The 27,126-nt window shown below is 36.2% G+C and overlaps 2 long non-coding RNA genes across 3 annotated transcripts in view; one reads left to right on the forward strand and one right to left on the reverse strand.

The window, feature by feature from the left end:
• Positions 1–27,126, forward strand: part of LOC142301127 (uncharacterized) — a 192,722-nt gene that overhangs the window by 31,888 nt on the left and 133,708 nt on the right. For both annotated transcript variants that reach the window (XR_012752697.1, XR_012752696.1), the window contains exon 2: positions 22,721–22,847. This is a non-coding gene — a long non-coding RNA (uncharacterized LOC142301127). The remainder of the gene's footprint in view (positions 1–22,720; positions 22,848–27,126) is intronic.
• On the reverse strand, positions 670–22,432 carry LOC142301126 (uncharacterized). Its single transcript, XR_012752695.1, has 3 exons — positions 22,344–22,432; positions 1,154–1,289; positions 670–804 (listed from the first exon to the last, which is right to left on the reverse strand). It is a non-coding gene; the product is annotated as an uncharacterized LOC142301126 (long non-coding RNA).

Below are 27,126 nucleotides of genomic sequence, written 5' to 3' on the forward strand. Positions count from 1 at the left end.
ACCTCCTCCCAACACACACACACACGCGCACTGCACAACACACACACACTAGGAATCACAAACAACGCCCTACACAGACACCCACACACACAGACAACGCTGCACACACAAATATACGCACATACTGCACAACACACACATTGCTCAAAACATACCTCCCCCAAAACACACCACACACACACAAACCGCACAACACACACACACACACAACGCTACAGACACACAGCGCTCCACAAACAACGCAACACACGCAACACACATACAACACCGCTCTCACCCCCCGCGACACTCAGAACATGTACAGCGCCCTACACAAACACTTGGTAACTACACACAACAACATCTATATATATATATATATATATATATATAACAAAAATCATACATGAACTACACAATACGTAAATTCTAGAATACCCGATGCGTAGAATCGGGCCACCTTCTAGTTATATATATAATTGTATTTCTGAACATGTTTTTGTAAACAGCTAAAATAACAAAACTTGTGTCACTGTCCAAATATTTCTGGACCTAACTGTATATATAGATGTTTCGGAAGATTCTGAATATTTTTCCTAATCAGTCGAAACTATTTAGATTAATTGGCAACAATATATGCAAAAAATTACCTCCATGTTGGATGTTTTTTAATATGCAATTCATCTTACGTTTGGGCAGTTTCTAGATGAGCCAATATTATAAAATGTGGGTTTTTCATTTTTGGATCTGATGATGTTGTGTTTCTCCAGAAATTGTAGTTATCGGCGAAACGTTATTTACCCGATTTTGGTTTCCATCTTAAACCTGTTTTGACAAATAGAAGAATAAACATTTTTCAGCAATAGGTAGTCCGGTTAATATCCTCACTATAAGGTTTCGCCAGGTGTCTACTACGTAGACATGAAATAAAAAAGAACTTACAAACTCTGTACAAAATTTGCCGCCTTTTCCTGTTGAGGTTGATAACATACTCTCCAACTTTTCAAAATGTAGACTTTTTTTTAGCTATCCTCTTGTGGGTGTGCCAATTCTAGACATGGCCGTTTTCGGCCCTGAATGTGTCTCCTTTCATGACCCTTAAAGGGGTTGGTTCACTAGTTAGCATTACTGGCCATATTGACATAACATTGAGAAAAAGGCTTCTCTCAAATACCTTGTATTGGCAATAGTGCCTGTAAGTGGCGCTATTGCAGTCCTCTCATCCTCATTGCGTGACCCTTGAGCTCCGTGACCTCTGATGTCTGGTGATGTCAAGTCAACTTCCAGCTCCACTGGCTGCAGGTGCTCAGCTACACAACAAAAAAAGGGGGATCTGTCAGGACATTTGCCAACTCTACTCGTAGTCAAGAGGGCTTCCTCGTAGTTCACTACTACCTGCAGCCAGTGGAGCGGGAACATTAAAGATGTGGTTCACTACGTAGTTTTCCAATCCACATCGATACAACGTTGAGAAACAAGGCTTCTCTCAAATACCTTGTGTTAGCAATGATGCCCGTAATCAGCGTTATTATAGTCCGCTCATCCCCATCGGATGACCCCCGGGCTGCGTGACCTCTGATGTCCGATGATGTCACGTCAACTTCCAGCTGACCTGACATCCCCGAGGGGGGCCCCAGTCTTCGTGAGTGACTGGACTGTAGCGGCGTTTCACCACTCATCACAGCCCAACATCGCTCCTGCTTGCGGTGCTCTGCAGTGAAGGAGAACAGGGAGATGCTGGGCTGTGATGAGCGGTGAAACGCTGCCCACATCCCAGCCATTCATGGAGACTGGCGCCGGCCTCGATAGTGTCATGTCAACTGGAAGTTGACTTGACATCACCGGACATCAGAGGTCACGGAGCTCAAGGGTCACGCAATGAGGATGAGAGGACTACAATAGCGCCACTCACAGGCACTATTGCCAATACAAGGCATTTGAGAGAAGCCTTGTTTCTCAACGTTGTATCGATGTGGTTTGGAAAACTAAGTAGTGAACCACCTCTTTAATGTTCCCGCACCACTGGCTGCAGGTGCTCAGCTACACAACATAAAAAGGGGGATCTGTCAGGACATTTGCCAGCTCTACTCGTAGTCAAGAGGGCTTACGTGTACCGGGAGCATCATAGACATATCGGGAGAGTTGGAGAGTAATTTCATGAGAAGTCTTCAGAGTTCCTTGGGCTAGTAGAATATTTTCTAGTAAATTTTTGGAGAATATGTATATCCGAAAAGGTTTGGCCAGAGGTTGATATTGCTGCTCAAGTGTGAAGGACAAAACCATTATTTTTGGGTAGGAATATGAAATTCTGATGCAGTTTCTCAGGAAACCGGTCTAGACCACTTCAAAGAAGCTTTCATACTGACATTCAGAACGGAAAAAATAAACATAAAAGGCACTTAGATATCTATGTCCTGATCGAGGTAAGAGTGAAATAAGGGTAAGCATCCTTGAGTAATGCTCGGTCTCCTTGTAGAGCTCATGGCTCTTGTCAGACACATGCCCCGACCAATCTAGTTTTTTTTACCAGCCCCCAATATTGTAGAGAAACTAAATCACTCAAAAATGTAGGTTTATATAATAAATTTGGCATTACATAATGGCTGAAAAAGTGATACTTAGAATTAGTACTAGTGATGGGTGAGCAGTACAATGCTCGGTGCTCGTAACGATGAGTGAACTCTACGATGCTCGAGTGCTCGTTACTGGAGTCGAGCAGGTCAGACGCTCGGATGGGCGCAACTCGATAACGAGTATAAGGGAAGTCAATGATTGGCCACGTCGGCCCTCTGCGTTTTTTTTTAGACACACTACATCCGAAAACATTGTTTTTACCTCCAGTGAGAGACATTCAGAGACTGCAAGTAGCTCTCACTGGGATGTCGGCTCCCATCATTCAGTGAAGCGAGCCTGTGCTTTGTGTTCGATGTTTCACGAACGACACATCTGAGCACCCGCGATACTCGACTGAGCTCCACGAGTACCCCGATGCTCTGGTTGCGGTATTGCAGTTGTATATGTTTCACTCTGAAACACTGTAATTCAGAGGAAACTTACTTTGAATGTCCGGTTAGGGACCATATGTTTCGGATAACTAGTCCAGTGCAGCCCTCGGCGGCTTCTCCTCACCCCACTCCCATAAACGAACAGGTGTCTCGCTATACTCACGCATATGGAGAGACCGGCCAGTCTAGGGGAAGGAGGCGGCAAGAAGCCTCTGGGAACTGACCTCTTGGACTAGTCATTCTAGATGGATGATTCCTCACTGGCTTTTCGAAGCATGCATTCCCTGAAATACTGAGTTTCAGTGTAAAACATTAAGGTCTGCAATAATGAAGCTGGTCTCTGATTCATGCTGCGCTTGGTCTTGGTGGCTTAAATCACATGTCTGGTTCTCTTTAAGTGGTTAAAAAATGTATATGGTGTGTGCGATGCTCATGTTTGTTTCTTAAAGAATCAAACCGAAAAGAAAAGAGTCAACTGTAAAAAGTATTTGGGTTTGAAGGTTCACTGCTGTTTATTTGGTTTACTTCCACTATCCCACTTTTTACTGTTGATACCCGATCTCCGGAGTCACTGAAGAAACGTGAAGCAAAATCTTAGTTGAGGCTTAGGGTAGGCATTAGAGATAAGAAGATCAATCCGGGGAGGATTGAGTTTGAGATGGATTTCATGAAATTCCCGTATGTTCAGAGGGGTCCTTTCTCTCCTGTAAAGCTTAAAGTTTTATGGTCAGTGGAGTCCTCTCTCTCTCCTGTAGTGTTATATCTTTTGGTCAGCGGGGTCCTCTCTCTCACACTCTCTCCTGTAGAGTGTTATCTCTTATCGTCAGCGGGGTCCTCTCTCTCACACTCTCTCCCGTAGAGTGTAAGCTCTTATAGTCAGTGGGGTCCACTCTCCTCTCGCTCTCTCTCCTGTAGAGTCTAAGCTCATATGGTCAGCAAAGTCCTCTGTCTATCTCCTGTAGAGTGTAAGGTCTTATGGTCAGCGGGGGGGGGGGGCTCTCTCTTTTTCCTGTAAAGTGTAAGTTCTTTTGGTCAGCAGGGTCCGCTCTCCTGTAGAGTGTAAGCGCTTATGATCAGTGGGGTCCTCTCTCTCTTTTTCTCCTGTAGAGTAAGCTCTTATAGTCAGTGGAGTTAGTGGAGTTCTCTCTCTCTCCTGTAGAGCATAAGCTCTTATGATCAGCGGGGTCCTCTCTGTCTCTCCTCTAGAGTGTAAGCTCTTTTGGTTAGTGGGGTCCTCTTTCTCTCCTGTAGAGTGTAAGCACTTATGGTCAGTGGGGTCGTCTCTCTCTCTCCTGTAGAGTGTAAGCACTTATGGTCAGTGGGGTTCTCTCTTTTTCTCCTGTAGAGTGTAAGCTCTTATGGTCAGTGGGGTTCTCTCTCTCCTGTAGAGTGTAAGCTCTTATCGTTAGCGGGGCCCTCTCTCTCTCCTGTAGAGTGTAAGCCCTTATGGTCAGTGGGGTTCTCTCTCTCTCCTGTAGAGTGTAAGCTCTTATGGTCAGTGGGGTTCTCTCTCTCCTGTAGAGTGTAAGCTCTTATCGTTAGCGGGGCCCTCTCTCTCTCTCTCCTGTAGAGTGTAAGCCCTTATGGTCAGTGGGGTTCTCTTTCCTATAGAGTTTAATCTCTTATGGTCTGTAGGGTTCATGCTGTCTCCTGTAGAGTGTAAGTTCTTATGGTCAGCAAGATCCTCTCTTTCTCCTGTAGAGTGTAAGCTCTTATGGTCATTGGGATACTCTCTCTCTCTCTCTGCTGTAGAGTGTAAGCTCTTATGGTCAGCGGGGTCCTCTCTATCACTCTCCTGTACAGTGTAAGCTCTTATGGTCAGTGGAGTCTTCTCTCTCTCCTGTAGAGTGTAAGCTCTTATGGTCAGTAGGATCATCTCTCTCTCCTGTAGAGTGTAATCACTTATGGTCAGTGGAATCCTCTCTCTCTCCTGTAGAGTATAATCTCTTATAGGTCAATGAGATCATCTCTCCTGTAGAGTGTAAGCTTTTGTGGTCAACGGGGTTCTCGTTCTTTCTCAAGTCCCTTGTATTTTCCGATCAACTATAAGCTTTCCAGTATTGAGACTCACCCAAATTTATTCACCACAATCAATTTTTTAGGATAATTCGGCAAAGTTGGCGAATTCAAATATCAAAAGATCTTTTCTTTTCCATGGTCTCTTCCTGCAGATGGCCAAGTAGATAGTCTTAAGACCCCCTTAGATGGTTGTCATCCAAGCAATCATTTGGCCAATCATTTGACTGGCAGTAATCTTGGCCGTTTCTCCCATAGACAGGAGCCTTCCTATGCCAAGCACTCCTGTGTTATCTATCAGAGAGCTGCTGCCAGGCATCTATGGTGGTGGATTATTTTACAGAGAACAAAAGGATCGGCAAGCCAAAATCAGATGTGCAGATCTTTTTTTCTCCAACAGTCGTCTGTCAATGGCCACCACCGTTTGCCACATCAACCAGTTGAGCTAACGTTAACCTAATGGGTCGGGGTGGGGGTGGGGCTTTCTTTAGATTTGGAGATGTTCAGAGAGCATCAGGCCATGCCGGGTGATATCATGCCAGACAAACCTCGCATCACATCACCCAGCACAGCCACACACTCTTCTGACAGGAGCGGGTAGGCTGCATGTGTTTCTATGGACTTATTTTGATACACAGCACAGATAAAGCCCGACACAGCTGGGGGCTGCAGCTTGTAACCGTGGGCTTATGGGGGACCCTGCGATGATTGTTTTATTTATTAATTTAGTTTTATACCGCCGAACTGACCCGCAGACACTTGCACTGCTTTGCCCATCCACATCGGCCGTCCTAGCGCCTGTGATTGGTTGCAGTCAGCTGACACGCTGCCAATCGGAGAGTGGGGGTGCGTATAACTGCAACCAATTACACGCGTCGGTGGGCAGGCAAAGCAGATGAGAGTTATAGTCGGTTCCGGAAGGGAATGCGTGACCCAAAAGCAGCTTGCCGCCATGACACAGCCTCCGTGAGTACACCGCGCGCCCCTACCGCCCTATCCCTTCTACCAACGTTTTTAATCTCCAGATTCTGGTCCCTATAGACTTATAAGGGTACCAGATTCTGGAGCGGATCCTGGATTTTTTTTAAATTTAGCAGTGACCCGGCGGTCCCCTTTTTATACGAGTTCGACCAGATCTAGTCTGTACGTCACTCGAGTTAAAGTGGCCCAATAGAAAATCTTCACCTCACCAGAGCAGCCCTTTCTCTTCCTGGTTGCTCTACTGACAGGGCATGACTGCCACCATCATGCTGATTGACTGCTGGCTCCCTGCAGTTAAGTACAGGGAGCTGAATATCAATCACCATGGCATTGTCAGTCTTACCATGTCGAATTAGCAGAGTGGGGAAGAGAAGCAGCTACTCTGTGACGTCAGCAGAGCCGACAGAGCAGAGTGGGGAAGAGAAGCAGCTACTCTGTGACGTCAGCAGAGTCGACAGAGCAGAGCAGGGAAGAGAAGCAGCTACTCTGTGACATCAGCAGAGTCGACAGAGCAGAGCAGGGAAGAGAAGCAGCTACTCTGTGACGTCAGCAGAGCCGACAGAGCAGAGTGGGGAAGAGAAGCAGCTACTCTGTGACGTCAGCAGAGCCGACAGAGCAGAGCAGGGAAGAGAAGCAGCTACTCTGTGACATCAGCAGAGTCGACAGAGCAGAGCAGGGAAGAGAAGCAGCTACTCTGTGACGTCAGCAGAGTCAACAGAGCAGAGTGGGGAAGAGAAGCAGCTACTCTGTGATGTCAGCAGAGTCGACAGAGCAGAGCAGGGAAGAGAAGCAGCTACTCTGTGACATCAGCAGAGTCAACAGAGCAGAGTGGGGAAGAGAAGCAGCTACTCTGTGACGTCAGCAGAGCCGACAGAGCAGAGCAGGGAAGAGAAGCAGCTACTCTGTGACGTCAGCAGAGTCAACAGAGCAGAGTGGGGAAGAGAAGCAGCTACTCTGTGATGTCAGCAGAGCCGACAGAGCAGAGTGGGGAAGAGAAGCAGCTACTCTGTGACGTCAGCAGAGTCGACAGAGCAGAGCAGGGAAGAGAAGCAGCTACTCTGTGACATCAGCAGAGTCGACAGAGCAGAGCAGGGAAGAGAAGCAGCTACTCTGATGTCAGCAGAGTCAACAGAGCAAAGTGGGGAAAAGAAGCAGCTACTCTGATGTCAGCAGAGTTGACAGAGCAGAGCGGTGAAGAGAAGTAGCTACTCTTTGACGTCAGCAGAGCCAACAGAGCAGAGTGGGGAAGAGAAGCAGCTACTCTGTGACGTCAGCAGAAGCCGCAGAATCGCTAGCATGAGCGGTCTATGACTGCACCGAGCAGAACAGGAAGGTAGTTGGCAACTGAATAGAAATGAAAAAAGCGAATATCAGCTCACCAGGATCAGAAAAATAGACATAATAAGGGTGCGGGTCCATTTTTTGCTATTTTAACCATTTGTTTCTTTTTATAGGTAATTAGCAACTGTAAGTTCTTAGGCCCATAAAAAAAAATAGTCCCAGATAACTCCTTTAAAGTGTATATTCAATTATATCACCATACAAGGATTATAATTATTAATACTGCTAACATACTTTGCATAACTATGGATGGTTTATATGTTTTATTACAATATATAATCAGTTATACTGAATGAGTGTTAGAATTGTTAATACCGCTAACATACATTGTATACATATGGACTGTTTATATGTTTTATTAAAATATATAATCAATTGTACAGAACAAGGGTTCTAATCATTAATACCGCTAACATATATAGCATAAATATGGATGGTTTATACAGTTTGTTAAAGTACGTGAGCAACTTAGGTTATAATTATTAATACCGCTAACATACATTGTATAAACATGGATGGTTTATATGTTTTATTAAAATATATAATCAATTATACCAAATTATGGTTATAATCATTAATACCGCTAACATATATTGTATAAATATGGATGGTTTATACAGTTTGTGAGCAATTTAGGTTATAATTATTAATGCCGATACCATATATTGTATGAATGTGGATGACATATCACGTTTGTAAAGGTTTATGCTCAATAATACCGAGGGCCATATTTATTAATACCAATAATTATATGTTATATTTAATTACACCAAACAAGGGTAATAATTTTTACTACCGTTACCATATATTGCCTTAAAATGGATGATTTCTATAGTTTATTAAATGCTAAAATATACCGAAAGAAGGTTATATTTATTAATACCGATAACATATTATAGGAATATGCAGATTTTGTAAAAGTTTGTTTAATTATACCAAAGAAGGGTTATAATTATTAATACCGATAACATATTGTATGAATATGAATGATACACAGAGGTTATAAAAATCTGTGCTCAATAATAATGACCAAGGGTTGTAATTATTAATACCGTTAACATATATTGTATGATTATGCATTCTATAGTGTATGCTCAATTATTCCTAAAAAGGGTTATAATAATTAATACCGACAACATATTGTGTAGAAATATGGACGACGTATAGCAATAATTTTCGAAAACAATTTTTGCCCGAATTTTTTTTTAATTATTATTTTTGTTTTCCAATTTATTTCTGGGACTACAAAAATTAGCATATATCTAATTTTTATTATTATTTTATTAATTAATAGTATTGATTTAATTATATATATATATATACTTAAATAAATATTATTAATATTATATATATTAATTGACACACATATATATATATATATATATATATATATTTAAATAAATATTATTAATATTATATATATATTAATATATATTAATTTACATATATATATATATATATATATTTGTACTTATTAATATATTAATTTATACATACATATATATATATATACATTTTATGAAATAGATAAAGATACGGTCACCGGTCCATTCATTTCTATGTAAAGTGCTGCAGAATATGATGACGTTATATACAGAAATTATTAAATATTAAACATAATAATAATGAATTAATAATCACATTTTTTATATATATATATATATATATATATATATATATAAATAAAAATTTGATTATAAATTAATTATTATTTTTAATATTTAATAATGTATTTATATAGCGCTATCATATTCTGCAGCACTTTACAAGAAGTGAATGGAGTCCGGTTGACCGTATCTTTATCTATTTCACAAAATATACATAACGATGTAAGAAAAGACGTCTAGTGTGAACGAGGCCTAGTATATATTGTGTGTATTCCGGGACTTTTATATATGATGGTATATGACCAATACTCAACTGCAATATGTAACAAAACAAGATATCTACCGTATATAAATAAATATATATATATATATATATATATATATATATATATATTTTACTCCTATAGAAAAATAGGTTCAGCTTCATTACCCCCGATACCCAGTGGCTCTTTGAACGCACGCGCCTAAATTAGTTCTCTATTTTGCGATGCCCCTTTGAGAGCGGCTCCCATTGAGAAATGAACAAAGGCCACGACCCAGAGGTCAGAGAGTAACCGGGGAAGGCTGACCTGCCTTTGTTGGGAGCTGCTCTGTTTATTTTGCCTAAGTAAAGATCACCAATACATTAACTAAAGAGGATTAAAAAGGTTATACCCCCAGGGATCCGAATCAGGCAAGTGGCAAAATCCAGCTCTGAGGACACTTCACACCGACTTAGAGGAGAAAGTCACTTCTACCGGTAATAATGGATGTCCAAGGTCGCAGAATCACTATCCACTGCGAATGAAATGAATGGATAGATAGATAGATAGATAGATAGAGGGATAGATAGATAGATAGATAGAGGGATAGATAGATAGATAGAGGGATAGATAGATAGATAGATAGATAGATAGATAGAGGGATAGATAGATAGATAGATAGAGGGATAGATAGATAGATAGATAGATAGATAGATAGATAGATAGATAGATAGAGGGATAGATAGATAGATAGATAGATAGATAGAGGGATAGATGGATAGATAGATAGATAGATAGATAGAGGGATAGATAGATAGATAGATAGATAGATAGATAGATAGATAGATAGAGGGATAGATAGAGGGATAGATAGATAGATAGATAGATAGATAGATAGATAGAGTGATAGATAGATAGAGGGATAGATAGATACATAGAGGGATAGAGAGATAGATAGATAGATAGATAGATAGATAGATAGATAGATAGAGGGATGGATAGATAGATAGAAGGATAGATAGATAGATAGATAGATAGATAGATAGAAGGATAGATAGATAGATAGATAGATAGAGGGATAGATAGATAGATAGATAGATAGATAGAAGGATAGATAGATAGATAGATAGAGGGATAGATAGATAGAGGGATAGATAGATAGATAGATAGAGGGATAGATAGATAGATAGATAGATAGAGGGATAGATAGATAGATAGATAGATAGAGGGATAGATAGATAGATAGATAGATAGAGGGATAGATAGATAGATAGAGGGATAGATAGATAGATAGATAGATAGATAGAGGGATAGATAGATAGATAGAGGGATAGATAGATAGATAGATAGATAGATAGAGGGATAGATAGATAGATAGAGGGATAGATAGAGGGATAGATAGATAGAAGGATAGAGGGATAGATAGATAGATAGATAGATAGATAGATAGATAGATAGATAGATAGATAGATAGATAAAAGGATAGATAGATAGATAGATAGATAGATAGAAGGATAGAAATATAGATAGATAGAGGGATAGATAGATAGAGGGATAGATAGATAGATAGATAGAGGGATAGATAGATAGATAGAGGGATAGATAGATAGATAGATAGAGGGATAGATAGATAGATAGAGGGATAGATAAATAGATAGATAGATAGATAGAGGGATAGATAGAGGGATAGATAGATAGATAGATAGATAGATAGATAGATAGATAGATAGATAGATAGATAGATAGATAAAGGGATAGATAGATAGTTAGATAGAGGGATAGATAGATAGATAGATAATAGATAGATAGATAGAGGGATAGATAGATAGATAGATAGATAATAGATAGATAGATAGATAGATAGATAATAGATAGATAGATAGAGGGATAGATAGAGGGATAGATAGATAGAGGGATAGATAGATAGAGGGATAGATAGATAGAGGGATAGATAGAGGGATAGATAGATAGATAGATAGAGGGATAGATAGATAGATAGATAGATAATAGATAGATAGATAGATAGAGGGATAGATAGATAGATAGATAATAGATAGATAGATAGATAATAGATAGATAGATAGAGGGATAGATAGAGGGATAGATAGATAGAGGGATAGATAGATAGAGGGATAGATAGATAGATAGAGGGATAGATAGATAGATAGATAGATAGATAATAGATAGATAGATAGAGGGATAGATAGATAGATAGAGGGATAGATAGAGGGATAGATAGATAGAGGGATAGATAGATAGAGGGATAGATAGATAGATAGATAATAGATATATAGATAGAGAGATAGATAGATAGATAGAGGGATAGATAGATAGATAGATAATAGATAGATAGATAGAGGGATAGATAGAGGGATAGATAGATAGAGGGATAGATAGATAGAGGGATAGATAGATAGATAGAGGGATAGATAGATAGATAGATAGATAATAGATAGATAGATAGAGGGATAGATAGATAGATAGAGGGATAGATAGAGGGATAGATAGATAGAGGGATAGATAGATAAAGGGATAGATAGATAGATAGATAATAGATATATAGATAGAGAGATAGATAGATAGATAGAGGGATAGATAGATAGAGGGATAGATAGATAGATAGATAGATAGAGGGATAGATAGATAGATAGATAATAGATAGATAGATAGAGGGATAGATAGAGGGATAGATAGATAGATAGATAGAGGGATAGATAGAGGGATAGATAGATAGAGGGATAGATAGATGATAGTTGGGTGGTATATATATATAATGACGTGCAGTGGTAATTACCAGTATACAGTGCTCATCATTCAGTATCTTCTTTGCACATTTGTGCAGAACTTAGATCAATATTGAAAGTATTTTCCAAATATTTGCCGTGTTTCCAAGTTTAAAAGTTTCCATTATTTATTAAGGGCTCATTTTTTTTTCTTCTTCCCGTCAGAAAAAAAACAAGTAACTTTCCAGCAGCTTCAGAGCCGTGCTCGGTGCTTGATACTGATTGGAATATTAACAATAAAAAGTGGCAGCCTGTTCTTTTAAGAGGCCTATAATTGCCAAAATAAATATCACAGTATACCACGGCACTCATATAATGCCTATAAGACCCGCGCACTGCCATGGTCATTTGCCCCGAGTTGCAATAAAAAAAAAGGCAACTTGGCGATCTGCCCTGTGTTTGCTTGTTAAGTTTTGCAAAATACTGGAGCCGCGCAAATACCAACATCAATGCAAACATCATAAAAATGCCAACTCTACCTATAACAAAAAAAGTCTATATATATTTACATTTTTTTAACATATAAACAGAAATACATATAAACGAATGTGCGTATGTTAGTATATATGTATAACATGGTAAGAATGCATACATATATCCATGTACAGTATGTATATGAACACACACACACACACATATATATATATGTATATATACACATTTATCTATATATGTCTAGCCATGTGTACATACACATACTGTACATACTGTATTTCTAACATATATATATATATATATATATATATATATACACTCTCTCTCTCTCTCTCTATATATATATATATATATATATATATATATATATACACATATATATGTATATCTATATATATAGAGAGAGAGAGATATGTACATATGCATTATTAGCATATTGGTAGAATATATATATATATATATATATATATATATATATTTATTTATATTTATTTATTCAAACATGTATATGTTAAAAACATATTTATATACACACACACATATATATATATAGTACAATGAAAATGTATATATACTGTATATATATATATGTATATATATATATATATATATATATATATGTATATATATATATATATATATATATATATATATATATGTATGTATATATATATATATATATATATATAAAAACATTCACACACACATACATATACACACATATATATTTGTGGATGTGTATGTGTGTATAATGTGTATGTAGATGTAGTATGTATTTTTAACTTATTGGTAGAATATATGTATGTATGTAACTATATATATATATATATATATATATACAGTATTTATATATAATATGTTAAAAATACACATCTACACACACACATACATATGCACAAATATATATAGAAATATATTTATATTTGTATGTTTATATACTTACCGTCCATGGGTGTATATATATATACACAGATATATGTACTGTATATGTATTTTCACACATGTATACAGATATATATGTATTTATGCATTTTTAACAGATTGATAGAAACTTTTACATTTTCATGCATTTTTTTTCATGGGTTACATATTTTCGCATTTTTATTCTTTTGGTAAGAGCATGAAAAAGTCACAATTATAAAAAAAGATTCCATAATACGTAATTTGACAGATATTTGAAAAAAGAAAAAAAAGTCCCCAAAATTTACAAAAAAAAGGTTACTGATAATACTTTTGGCATATTACTAATAATAGAGCTAACGTCCCCACAAAAAAAATATAGTGACAAAATAAAACTCAGAATTACTGAGAAAAGATTACAATTCTGTTTTATAAAGAAAAATAGAAAAAGGGAAAATATCCCAAAATATTGCCAAAATGAGTAATTATACTATTAACACTATTATAATATGACATAAACCTGCAACAACACTGGCAAGTCTATAAAAAAATAATAAATAACATATAAAGTTTTGGAAAACAAAGCGGTACATATCTATCTATCTATCTATCTATCTATCTATCTATCTATCTATATATCCCTCTATCTATCTATCTATCTATCTATCTATCTATCTATCTATCTATCTATCTATCCCTCTATCTATCTATCCCTCTATCTATCTATCCCTCTATCTATCTATCTATCTATCTATCTATCTATCCCTCTATCTATCTATATATCCCTCTATCTATCTATCTATCTATCTATCTATCTATCCCTCTATCTATCTATCTATCTATCTATCTATCTATCTATCTATCTATCTATCTATCTATCTATCTCTCTATCTATCCCTCTATCTATCTATCTATCCCTCTATCTATCTATCTATCTATCCCTCTATCTATCTATCTATCCCTCTATCTATCTATCTATCTATCTATCTATCTATCTATCCCTCTATCTATCTATCTATCTATCTATCTATCTATCTATCTATCTCTCTATCTATCCCTCTATCTATCTATCTATCTATCCCTCTATCTATCTATCTATCCCTCTATCTATCTATCTATCTATCTATCTATCTATCTATCCCTCTATCTATCTATCTATCTATCTATCTATCTATCTATCTATCTCTCTATCTATCCCTCTATCTATCTATCTATCCCTCTATCTATCTATCTATCCCTCTATCTATCTATCTATCTATCTATCTATCTATCTATCTATCTATCTATCTATCCCTCTATCTATCTATCTATCTATCTATCTATCTATCTATCTATCTATCTATCTATCTATCTATATATCTATCTATCCCTCTATCTATCTATCTATCTATCTATCTATATATCTATCTATCCCTCTATCTATCTATCTATCTATCTATCTATCTATCTATCTATCTATCTATCTATCTATCTATCTATATATCTATCTATCCCTCTATCTATCTATCTATCTATCTATCTATCTATCTATCTATCTATCTATATATCTATCTATCCCTCTATCTATCTATCTATCTATCTATCTATCTATCTATCTATCTATCCCTCTATCTATCCCTCTATCTATCTATCTATCTATCTATCTATATATCTATCTATCCCTCTATCTATCTATCCCTCTATCTATCTATCTATCTATCTATATATCTATCTATCCCTCTATCTATCTATCTATCTATCTATCTATCTATATATCTATCTATCCCTCTATCTATCCCTCTATCTATCTATATATCTATCCCTCTATCTATCTATATATATATAATCCAGTAAAATACTGCGTGATAATTATGTTTGAATAGGTCTATTGCTACCATGAAATATCTATGGTGCATTCTTTCACGGTCAAAAAAAAATCTATAAACATATATATTGACACCTATACGATCAAGTCCGTGCCCCTTTTCAATTACATTAATTTTTTTTTCATTAGTTTTTATCTTTTTTTTTTATTAAATTGATTGGTATTGGTAACATTAAGCACAGAGACTTGCAATCGTAGTAAAAGTGAAAATTAAGTCACTTTTGCCTTTGGTACAGCTACAGAAAAACATGTATTAGGCAGTAGAAAGGAAAAAAAACATTAAAATACAAAATAATAAAAATAATAAAAGATGGTATTACTTTAGCGAGAACATAAATACCAGAAAAATAAAAAAAAAATAAAAAAATTTGATACTACTAAGGTGAGACCAACAGTACAAAAAATAAATAATAAAAATTGGTACTACTATAGTGAAATGAAAAATACCAAAGAAATAACAAAAATTGATTATACTATAGTAAGACCAAAAATATATCTAAACAAATAATATAAATTGGTACTACTACGGTATAGAGAGACAAAAAAAAATGCTAAAATGATAAAAATTGGTACTACTCTACTATAGTATACATATACCATACCTATACATATACTATACAAATTTGATATATATATATATATATATATATATATATATATATATATATATATATATATACATACACAGGGTATATATTTATATATATATATATATATATATATATATATATATATATATATATATTGGTACTACTATAGTGATGGATGCTCCCAAAAATAATTAAAATTTGTGCAACTATAGTAAGACCAAAAATACTCAAAAAAATAATAAAAATTGATACTAGTATAGTGAGATTGAAAATATAATAAAAGTTGGTACTACTGTAGTGAGACCAAAAATACTCTAACAAATAATGCAGATTGGTATTACTATAGTGAGATCAAAAATACCCCCCAAAATAATAAAAAATGGTACTACTGTCAAGAGACCAAGAATACTAATAAAATAATAAAAATTGATACTACTATAATGAGACCAGAAATAATTGGTTGTCCTATAGTGAGACCAAAAATGCAAAAAAGAAAAATTGGTACTACTATAGTGAGACCAAAAATATATACCGTATATATATATAAAAAAAAATTGGTACTACTATAGTTAGACCAAAAATACCCCCCAAATTAATAAAAATTGGTACTACTATAGTGAGAAAAAATATATTTATGAAAAAAATAAAAAATTGAGTGTCCACAGTGTAAATACCTTTTTATGGCTTTTTGTCATTGCTTTATCAGTTGTCTATTAAAAGGTGTCAAACCCTGAGCGCTCTCAATTTTTAGTCCAACTATAGTAGTATCAATTTTTATTATTTTTGGTCCCACTATAGTAGTATCAATCATTTTTAATTATTGATATTTAATTATTTTTTGTCTGTTAATTTACCATTTATAATATTAATACCCATTTTACACACTGACTCAACTTGACCAATTTTATCAGCTTTTTATAAAGTTCTTTTTTTTTTTACACCACTTCACATTATATAGCAAATTTATATTAAGTTTTTTTTGTTTTGTTTATTTTTTAATATAAGAATAAAAAATAATTTGATTAATATTTAAATTAACTAAAACAAAAATGTATCTAGATCCGAAATCCATGCTTAGTATAGATAAGAATATTTTTCTCCTAAAACTCAAAAATTACAAAAAGAGCAAAAAAAATCCCCACAATTTTATAAATTGATTTTTAATTTTAAAATAACTTTTAAAAGAATTGTAAAAAAAAAAAGAAAACTATAAATGGCTGATGACGGTGAAATATGTGTGATGGTTCGAGGATATTCATAAAATCATGCAAATTACATCTTTCTTGTAAAAAAAATCCCTTTCTATGAGCATTAATGAATATTCACTATTAAAAATACAATTAATTTTATTAATGTTAATATTATACACCCAAATTCTCAAATTCCTCAGCTACTAAAAATCATTTCAACAAGTAGCTTAAAAAGTTGAGATAACACTTCACATTTGCTCTGATAAGTTTCTAGTTAATAAATGGTCACAATATAATATGAAAAATATATTAAATTAGAGATATAAATATATAATATTAGTATTAAAAAGTAAGAAGAATTTTGATACTAAAATGAAAAAAAAAAAATTGCAGAGTAAAATGTTAAAATTCTTTGAAAATTAAATAATATATTAATGACTATATGAAAGGAAGAATATTACGATATCTTCATATTATTACCGTCATGAAGCAGAATATTACCATCACTCGTCATACGGCTGTAATGGTAATAATAATACACTTTTTCTTCAAAATGAAGGTTTCTTATAGATTGTTAGATATTTTCTGTACAATGTAGATTTTGATATATATCCAATATTTAAGAATCAGGTAGAAAAAAAGACAGATGAGGGATAGATAGATACATAGATAGATAGAGGGATAGATAGATAGATAATGGATAGATGAATAGATAAATAGAGGGATAGATAGATAGATAATGGATAGATGAATAGATAGATAGATAGAGGGATAGATAGATAGAGGGATAGATAGAGGGATAGATAGATAGATAGATAGATAGAGGGATAGATAGATGGATAGATAGATAGATAGAGAGAGGGATAGATGGATGGATAGATAGAGGGATAGATAGATAGAGGGATAGATAGATAGATAGAGGGATAGATAGATAGATAGATAGAGGGATAGATAGAGGGATAGATAGATAGAGGGATAGATAGATAGATAGATAGAGGGATAGATAGATAGATAGATAGATAGATAGATAGATAGATAGATAGAGGGATAGATATATAGATAGATAGATAGATAGATAGATAGATAGAGGGATAGCTAGAGGGATAGATAGAGGGATAGATAGATAGATAGATAGAGGGATAGATAGAGGGATAGATAGAGGGATAGATATATAGATAGATAAAGGGATAGATAGATAGAGGGATAGATAGATAATGGATAGATAGAGAGATCTAAAAAGATGTGGGATACATACATATACATTCTTATAGATATATATATATATACACACAGTATATACTGAATTGGAGAAAAATAATAAGAAGGTAAATACGACGAGAAAGAAAGTAGGAAAGGAAAAAAGAGAGAAAGAAAGTAACTGAGGAAAAAATAAATTAAAAAAGAAATAAATAAAATGAAAGAAAAAGAAAAAAAGAAGATGATGGGCAAAGAAAGACATGGGATAGATAGATAAACAGATAGATAGATAGAGGGATAGATAGATAGATAGAGGGATAGATAGATAGATAGATAGATAGATAGATAGAGGGATAGATAGATAGATAGATAGAGGGATAGATAGATAGATAGATAGATAGATAGATAGATAGATAGATAGATAGATAGATAGATAGAGGGATGGATGGATGGATTTCGAGTTGCCCTTTGCCAATAACCTTAAATACAAATATATTTTGTCATCAATACAAATTTCAGTTAATCTGAATTTTTGTTTTATTTTCTTAGTTTATAAATTGTAAAATCTAATGTCCCCCATTGCAGCATTAGTCTGTGTGGTATATTTCAGCTGTGATCGGAGCCTGAATTGTATGGCAGCTCAGAATCACCCCCGGAGCTGTGTGACCTGGAGCAGCTTCGTCCGGCGCACATTTTATAGTTTTAATACATAAGACTTTGACACAGAAAGGGTTAAAGAGTGAAACAATCCGCAGAGAACAGTCCGCAGCGTCACTGGTAAACTTGGGACAGTTTTGCATTTTACCTCCTCTAACCCTTGAAAACATAATCCAGTGTTTTCTCCCAGCCGAGCATCTAAACTGTGTCTAACTGCCTCATTATATATCTCCTGGCTCTCATTATGCCGCCATACAAAGCATCGTAACACTGGAGGAATCGTCATTATGTCTCCTGGGTTCCCAGCCAAGAACGTACTGCAATATGTACAAGGAAAAAAGAATTGCAACTTGAGATTGTGCTGCTAATTTTTCTCTACTGTTCTTTTTTTTTTTATTGTACTTTTGATCTTTTTTTTAACTTATTTTTTTTTTTCAATTTTATATCTTATTATTTTCCCTTTCATTTTATTATCAGTATTATGGCCTACTTCCTACAAGAAAATGGATAGAATTAGCGGTGTATTTTTTTCCTTTACTTGATATCTATATACATATTTCAAAAAGAATGTACAAAATAATATTATTCTAATAATTTTATTCCTTAATATTAAGTAAGTTTTTTTTTTATTATTAAATTGCCAGGTGACAGATGTAGAAAAAAAAAAAAAGGAAACTTTTAAAAATGATTGAGAGTCAAAGGGGTTTAAACATTAGATGGCTGGTCATCAATAAGTGGGAATTTTTTTATTGACATGGATGTTAAAACATGAAAATAATAAAAAATGTAAAAAAAAAATGATGGCCTTTGAGTATATATATATATATATATATAAAAATAAATATAATGTTGATTATTATTAGTATTATTAGTATTAATAATGATAGATGCCCTTAGCAAAATTATCCTCCAAAAACTATCACATTTGAAACTTTCATTCCATATATTGAAAGTATAAGCTTGTACAAAAACTATTACATTGGAGACTTTTATTCCATATATTTAAAATATAATCTTGTCTAAAAATGATCACCTCTGACACTTTTATTCTGTATATTGAAAGTATAAGCTTGCCCAAAAACTAGCATGTCTGAGACTTCTATTCCGTATATTGCAAATATAATCTTGTCCAAAAACGACCACATTTGAGACTTTTATTCCATATATTGAAACTATAATGTTGTCCAAAATCTATCACATCTGAGACTTTCATGCCTTATATTGAAAATATGTTTGTCCAAAAACGTTCACATCTGACAATTTATTCTAAATATTGAAAATTAAATCTTGTCCAAAAATGATCACCTCTGGGATTTTTATTCCGTATATTGAAAGTATAAGCTTGTCCAAAAACGATCACATCTGAGACTTTTATTCCTTATATTGAAAATATAATCTTGTCCAAAAACGATCACCTCTGGGATTTTTATTCCGTATATTGAAAGTTTAAGCTTGTCCAAAAACGATCACATGTCAGACTTTTATTCTGTATATTGAAATTATAAGCTTGTTCAAAAATGATCACCTCTGAGACTTTTTTTTCCATATATTGAAAATATAAGCTTGTCCAAAAACGATCACACTTGAGATTTTATACCTCATGTTGAAAATATACGTTTGTTCAAAATGGGGGGCTTTACACGCAGCGATATCACTAGAGAGCGTCCCCCCCCCCCCGTTGTTTGTGCGTCACAGGAAAATTGCTGCCCGTGGCGCACAATATCGTTCGGAGCTGTCACACGGACTTACCTGCCCTGCGACGTCGCTGTGGCCAGCGATCCGTTTCCTTTCTAAGGGGGCGGTTCGTGCGGCGTCACAGCGACGTAACATGGCAGGCATCCAATAGAAGCGGAGGGGCGTAGATGAGCGGCCGTAACATCCCGCCCACCTCCTTCTTTCCTCATTGCCGGCGGCTGCAGGTAAGCTGTAGTTTGTCGTTCCCGGGGTGTCATACATAGCGATGTGTTCTGCTTCAGGAACGACGAACAACCTGCGTCCTCAACAATCAACGATTTTTTGAAAATGAACAACGTGTCAATGATGGACGATTTGGTGAGTATTTTCCATCGTTAACGGCCGCTCGTTGGTGTCACACGCAACGACGTCACTAATGATGCCGGATGTGCGTCACGGAATCCATTAGATCTGTCGTTGCGTGTAATGGGGCCTTAAGGCTTTTATTCCATATATTGAAAATATAAGCTTGTCCAAAAACGATCACATCTGAGACTTTTATTCCTTATATTGAAAGTATAAGCTTGTCCAAAAATTATCACATGTGAGACTTTCATTCCGTATAGTGAAAATATAAGCTTGTCCAAAAATTATCACATGTGAGACTTTCATTCCGTATAGTGAAAATATAAGCTTGTCCAAAAATTATCACATGTGAGACTTTCATTCCGTATATTGAAAATATAAGCTTGTCCAAAAACGATCACACTTGAGATTTTTATATTGAAAATATACATTTGTCCAAAAACTATCACATCTAAGTCTTTCCTTCCGTATATTGAAAATATAAGCTTGTCCAAAGATTCGATCACATCTGAGACTTTTATTCCGTATATTGAAAGTATAAGCTTGTCCAAAACCGATCACCTCTGAGACTTTTTTTCTATATATTGAAAATTTAAATGTGTCCAAAAATGTGTCCAAAAATGTGTCCAAAAATGATCACATCTGAGACTTTTATTTGGTATGTTGAAAGTATACGTTTGTCTATAAACTATCACATCTGAGACTTTTATGCGGTATATTGAAAGTATAAGCTTGTCCAAAAATGATCAAATCTGAGACTTTTATTCCATATATTGAAGATTATACATTTGTCCAAAAATGATCACATCTGAGACTTTTATTTCGTATGTTGAAAGTATACGTTTCTCCAAAACCTATCACATTGCAGACTTTTATTCTGTATATTGAAAGTATAAGCTTGTCCAAAAACGATCACATTGGAGACTTTCTTTACGTATATTGAAGACATAAGTTTGTCCAAAAATTATCACATCTGAGATTTTTATACTGTATATTAAATATATAAGTTTGTGATATAAAGATAGATATTTATTCAAAAACGCTTTATTGGCGGTATCAAATACATGACTGTTGCAAGAGCAAGTGTAGAATATATATATATATATATATAATAATTAATAATAATAATAATAATAATAATAATAAATATAATAATAATAAATATAAAGAAGTTCCTATAGTATTAATAGGGAAAAGTTTGTGTGTGTTTTTTCCCTGACTGTCCCGGATCTTCCCTTCTTCTCCAGCACCGGGCTGAGCAGCCATGAATCAGGCTTTCCAACTAGCACGAAAAAAAAAATCTGCTTCGTTTTCAACAGTCTGAAGTGGAAGCTTCCTCCTTCCAAACGTAGAGGAAAAAAATGTGCTGAGAGCAGCAGTTTTACAGCATTTTTTTTTTTTTTACTTGATGGCACTAAACCCCACCCTAACTGCGCCCTCCCTAATCTGCTGTAATCTACATAGCAGCGTTAATGTAAATCACGATGGATTTCAACCCCCCCCTCTTCCCCGGTACCTTCATGATTTGCTCTTTCTCAGGGTGGAATCGGCAGCTGTAAGGAACTAAGTGCCTTTTCTTCAGATGATCTCGGGTTCACAGTCCACAAACCCTCTGCTCAGAATGTTCCTGGTGTTGCTTTTCGGTTTTGCAATGAGAAAGTGTTTTGTATCAGCTTGTGAGTGCATATATGCAGATGTAGGATTGTGTCATTTAACCCATTAAGGACACCCCATAGACGCCTAATGGGAAAATTAGAATTTTTAGGGTTAGAAAGTAAGGTTTGTAATTTGTTGAGAAAGGTATGGGGAATGACTGACCCCAAGGTTCAGTGCTGGGCTTGCTTGTTAATGATATAGAATACAGGATTAATAATGTTGTTCCTATTTTTGCAGATGACACCAAACTATGTAGTATAGTCCAGTGTATGGAGGATTTTCATAAGGGTACATGCTGACTTGGACAAACTGAATGCTTCAGCATCCATCTGACAGAAGAGGTTTAATGTGGTGAACTGTAAAGGTATGCATATCGGCACTAATAATGTGCAGGCACCATATGTCCTTGATGGAATAAAACTAGGAGAGTCACTTGAAGAGAAGAATCTGGCTACTAATACCTGCAGGCACCATATATTATAGAGAAGGATCTGGCGATTAATAACCTGCAAACACAATATATTCTAAGGAGAATAAAACTAGGAGAGTCACTTGAAGAGAAGGCTCTGGGCACTAATAACCTGTAGTGCAGGCACTATATATTCTAGGGGGAGTAAAACTAGGAGAGTCACTTGTAGAGAAGGATCTGGCTACTAATAACCTACTGGCACCATATAGTCAAGGGAGCTTAAAACTAGGAGAGTCACTTGTAGAGAAGGATCTGGCTACTAATAACCTACTGGCACCATATAGTCAAGGGAGCGTAAAACTAGGAGAGTCACTTGTAGAGAAGGATCTGGCTACTAATAACCTACTGGCACCATATAGTCAAGGGAGCGTAAAACTAGGAGAGTCACTTGTAGAGAAGGATCTGGCTACTAATAACCTACTGGCACCATATAATCAAGGGAGCGTAAAACTAGGAGAGTCACTTGTAGAGAAGGATCTGGCTACTAATAACCTACTGGCACCATATAGTCAAGGGAGCGTAAAACTAGGAGAGTCACTTGTAGAGAAGGATCTGGCTACTAATAACCTACTGGCACCATATAGTCAAGGGAGCGTAAAACTAGGAGAGTCACTTGTAGAGAAGGATCTGGCTACTAATAACCTACTGGCACCATATAGTCAAGGGAGCGTAAAACTAGGAAAGTCACTTGTAGAGAAGGATCTGGCTACTAATAACCTGCAGTGCAGGCACTATATATTCTAGGTGGAGTAAAACTAGGAGAGTTACTTGTAGAGAAGGATCTGGCTACTAATAACCTACTGGCACCATATAGTCAAGGGAGCTTATAACTAGGAGAGTCACTTGTAGAGAAGGATCTGGCTACTAATAACCTGCAGGCACTATATGTTATAGAGAAGGATCTGGCGATTAATAACCTGCGGCACAATATATTCTAAGGAGAATAAAACTAGGAGAGTCACTTGAAGAGAAGAATCTGGGCACTAATAACCTGCAGTGCAGGCACCATGTATTCTAGGGGGAGTAAAACTAGGAGAGTCACTTGTAGAGATGAATCAGGCTACTAATAACCTGTATTGTAAGCACAATATATTATAGAGGGAGTAAAACTAGGAGAGTCACATGTAGAGAAGGATCTTTGTACAAATAACCTGCTGGCACCATATGTTCTAGGGAGAGTAAAACTTGGAGAGTCACTTGTAGAGAAGGATCTGGCTACTAATAACCTACTGGCACCATATAGTCAAAAGAGCGTAAAACTAGGTGAGTCACTTGTAGAGAAGGATCTGGCTACTAATTACCTGCAGGCACCATATGATATAGAGAAGGATCTGGTGATTAATAACCTGCAGCACAATATATTCTTAGGAGAATAAAACTTGGAAAGTCATTTGAAGAGAAGGATCTGGGTACTAATAACCTGCAGTGCAGGCACCATGTATTCTAGGGGGAGTAAAACTAGGAGAGTCACTTGTAGAGAAGGATCTGTGCACTAATAACCTGCAGTTATCATATATTCTAGGGAGAGTAAAACTAAGATAGTCACTTGTAGAGAAGGATTTGGCTACTAATAACCTATAGTCTAAGCACAATATATTATAGAGGGAGTAAAACTAGGGGAGTCACATGTAGAGAAGGATCTTTGTACAAATAACCTGCTGGCACCATATATTCTAGGTAGAATAAAACTAAGAGAGTCATATGTAGAGAAGGATCTTTGTACAAATAACCTGCTGGCACCATATATTCTAGGTAGAATAAAACTAAGAGAGTCACTTGTAGAGAAGGATCTGGCTACTAATAACCTGCTGGCACCATATAGTCAAGGGAAAGTAAAACTAGGAGAGTCACTTGTAGAGAAGGATCTGGCAACTAAGAAGCTGCTAGCACCATATATTCCAAAGGGAGTAAAACTAGGAGAGTCACTTGTAGAGAAGAATCTAGCTACTAATAACCTGCAGGCACCAAATATTCTAGGGAGAGTAAATCTAGGAGAGTCACTTGTGGAGAAGGATCTGTGCACTATTAACCTGCAGGTATCATATATTCTAGGGAGAGTAAAACTAACGGGTGCTTTACACGCTGCGACATCGCTAACGTTATATCGTCAGGGTCACGGTGTTTGTGACGCACATCCAGCGTTGTTAGCAACATCGCAGCGTGTGACAGCTAGGAGCGATGACCAACGATTGCAAAAACGGCAAAAATCGTTGATCGTTGACATGTCTCTCCTTTTCATAATATCGTTGGTTGTGCATGCCGCTGGTTGTTCGTCGTTCCTGCAGCATCACACATCGCTATGTGTGACACTGCAGGAATGACGAACATCTCCTTACCTGAGTCCACCGGCAATGAGGATGGAAGGAGGTGGGCGGCATGTTCCGGCCGCTCATCTCCTCCCCTCCTTTTCTATTGGGCGGCTGTTTTGTGATGCCACTGTGACGTCGCTGTGACGCCGAACGCACCACCCCCTTGAAGGAGGGATTGTTCGGCGGTCACAGTGACGTCGCTGAATAGGTATGTGCATGTGACGCTGCTGTAGCGATATTGTTCGCTACAGCAGTGATCACCAAATGTCGCACGAACGGGGGCGGGTGCTATCGCTCGCAACATCGCTAGTCGCAGCGTGTAAAGCACCCTTAAGACAGTCACTTCTAGAGATCTGGCTACTAATAACCTGTAGTGTAAGCACAATGTATAATAGAGGGAGTAAAACTAGGAGGGTCACATGTAGAGAAGGATTTTTATACAAATAACCTGCTGGCACCATATATTCTAGGGAGAATAAAACTAGGAGAGTCACTTATACAGATAGATTTTGTACAAATAACCTGCTGGCACCATATGTTCTAGGGAGAATAAAATTAGGAGCATTGCCACTTGTAGAAAATGATTTGCCTACTAATAACCTATTGGCACCATATATGCTATGGAGAATAAACCTTTAAACTAGGAGAGTCACTTGTACATAAGGGTCCAGGTACTAATTATTTAAAGACAACATATGTTCTATGGAGAGTAAAACAAGGAGAGTCCCTTCTAGAGAAGGATCTTGGTAATTTCCGGGCACCATATGTTTTAGGGAAAGAAAATGTAATAAATTGACCACTGTGAGTTACCAATTGGAGGTAACACTGTTATGATTCAGGGACAAAGGAGGATCAAAAAATGCGGAATCCCAAATAGTAACAGAGTGGCTGGAACCTTAACGGACTGCAGACCTAATCCTGACACACAACTAGAAGTAGCTGTGGGACAAGCCTATGATGACCTAGTCGTCTCGACACAGCCAGAGAACTAAATATTCTCACAGATAGAGATATAAGAAAGCTAATCTGCCTCGGAGCAGTCCACAAAGATAGATAGATAGACCCCCACATATAAAGACTACGGTGATTTAGAAAAACTTAATACAGAGCTAGGAAAGACAGATTCAGCAAAGGTGAGGCCCAAACTATCTTTATAGGAAAGGAGAGGAAGGAGCAACTGTCTGCAGCCATAAAAAACCCTAATATATACCAGCACTTCTGATATGAAAAATCCTGAGGTCACACAACCTCTCCCCCACTGTATCAGCACTCTGATGTTACTGGGATCCAAAAACACTAAACAGATGAGGGAGTGAATTAATACCAAGCATGGCAAACACAATACCTTGCAGAATCATGGAGCTAAGTATACAGACACTCCCAGCAGGGAATGATCCCATTCCACCAAGAATTCCACACAGACAAAATAGGAATCAAGCATTAGTATCAAAGCAGAAAAAACAACAAGAAAGTGGAAAACAATCAGCAGAGGTACAAAGACCACTTATCTGAGAGAAGTTCTGGCTGTGAGCAGAGCTGGTTACAGAATGTCCTTAACATACAGGAGACAATGACCACCGGCAAGTAACAAGAGAAAACTACTCATTTATATAGTCCCAATCTGACCCTGATTACCAGTCCTCCACAGGTGTGTGGCTTTCATTTCACAAATCAACTGCACCACCAGCACTGACCACAAGAGGGAGCCCCAAACTGGAAAACGTATTCACAACATAACACTCTCACAGTACCCAATCAGTGCTGACTATGATGCTAGTCACTACTTATCGGTAGTACAAATGGTAGAGTAGTCAGGAAAGCCGGGGTCTGGTAACAGGACGACACGTATGGACACAGGGAGTACA

This window comes from Anomaloglossus baeobatrachus, chromosome 4 (genome assembly GCF_048569485.1).
Source record: "Anomaloglossus baeobatrachus isolate aAnoBae1 chromosome 4, aAnoBae1.hap1, whole genome shotgun sequence".
NCBI lineage: Eukaryota > Metazoa > Chordata > Amphibia > Anura > Aromobatidae > Anomaloglossus > Anomaloglossus baeobatrachus.